The following is a 2,050-nucleotide window of genomic DNA, read 5'->3' on the forward strand; positions in this document are numbered from 1 at the left end:
GCCTGTTCTGTACTTCAGAGCTGGGACCTGGACTTGGGCTAGATGGCCACTTCAAAAGTTACGCTGACATCTCCCCAGGAGGACGGAATGGGACAGAGTCAGCCCAGGGGTTTCCATGTGGAGAAAGGAAGTGGGGAGAGGATGTAGCTCAGTGCAGGCAAAGTGCTCGCCATGCAATCGTGCAACTTGAATTAGATCCCCAGAACCCACATAAAAAAGCTGGGTGAGGTGATGTCCGTGTGTAATGCTGGCACTGGGAGTGGGGGAGGTGGGGAAGGAGGTGTAGTGGGCCGGGGTAGAGACAGGCAAATCCTTGAGGTTAGCTGGCCGGTCAGATTAGTCTAACTGGTAAACTTCAGGCCAATGAGAAACTGTCTCAAACAAAAACAGAGTGGGAGGCTGGATGGTTCAGTGGTTAAGAACATGTCCCGCTTTTGGTTCCCAGCACCCACTTTGTTGGGTGGCTCACAATTTCTCTAATTGGGTCTGAGGGACCCAGTCACCTCTGTGGCTTCCACAGGCACTCGCACTTGCATGCACACTCTCTCACACACACATTCATACATAATTTAAAAATGAAACTTGAATCCAGCAGGGCTGTTAGTCCCAGCACTCTGTAGGCAGAGGCATGCGGATCTCTGTGAGTTCAAGGCCAGCCGGGTCTACAGAGTAAGTTTTGGGACAGCCAGGGCTACACAGAGAAACCCTGTCTCTAAATAAATAAATAAATAAATAAATAGGAAGGGTTACCTGAGGAACAGCAGCTAGGGTTGATCTCTGACCCCTCCTATGCCTATACACACAGGTGCACATACATGCATCTGCACATATACAAACATACACATACATGTGTACCTTTGCAGATTATATATATGGAAGATCCCTCCTGATGGTAATTCCCAGAATTCTGTCATTTCTTTTTCTAGCCTGGATGATAAGAAAACACTTTCTCTAAATATCTGGGTAAGTCAGGAACTCCTGGGTAGATAGCTCTCTGGCTTCTCACCTGTCACTCAGTCTCACTCAGCATCACCATCCCTCAGACCATATGCTTGAGGCTTCAGCCAGAATGTCCCACCCACTCTTCCCTAGACACATGGAACCCTTCCCTGTCTCTACACTCCGCTCGATTGAGATAGTTCCTTTTGCTTGAGATTTCCTGTTTTCCCCCAAAGGTCTCACACTTTTCTCAATCCTTCAAAACTCTGTCTTGTTGCATCTGGGCATGGTAGCAGATTCTTTTACTATTAGCAGAGGCAGGCAGATTAGAGGAAGTTCCACCAGCACAGTCAGGATAGCCTAGAGAAAACCTGTCTGGAAAAGATTACAAACAAATACAAAAAATAAAGAGCCCTCCAAACTCTGTCCTGTAAGACTTCCCGGGCTGGTGAGATGGCTCAGTGGGTAAGAGCACCCGACTGCTCTTCCGAAGGTCCAGAGTTCAAGTCCCAGCAACCACATGGTGGCTCACAACCATCCGCAACGAGATCTGGCACCCTCTTCTGGAGTGTCTGAAGACAGCTACAGTGTACTTACATATAATAAATAAATAAATCTTTAAAAAAAAAAAAAGACTTCCCATAATCGCTCCAACAAGTGGGCAAGTGGATCATTCCTTCTTCTATACTGCTGTGCTTTCCACTAGTATAGCCATGTCCATTGTCTATCCTGGAATTATTCATTCTGCACTACTCCTACTGGATGCTGGATATTTGAAGAGATGACGTCATGTCTTACTCATCTCTAGGTGCCTTAGGCCATCATATAGCAGCAGTTTGGCCAGTATTTAAAAACCAGAGCAGGCAGTGGGGCATGCCTTTAGTCCCAGCACGCAGGAGGCAGAGGCAGGCAGATCTCTGTGCGTTCAAGGCCAGCCTGAGCTACATAGTGAGACCCTGACTCACACACACACTCTCTCTCTCTCCCTCTCTCTCTCTCTGACTCACTCTCTCTCTCCCTGACTTTCTCTCTCTCCCTGACTTTCTCTCTCTCCCTGACTTTCTCTCTCTCCCTGACTTTCTCTCTCTCTCTCTCTCTCTCTCTCTCTCTC

This window comes from Mus caroli, chromosome 19 (genome assembly GCF_900094665.2).
Source record: "Mus caroli chromosome 19, CAROLI_EIJ_v1.1, whole genome shotgun sequence".
Taxonomy (NCBI): domain Eukaryota; kingdom Metazoa; phylum Chordata; class Mammalia; order Rodentia; family Muridae; genus Mus; species Mus caroli.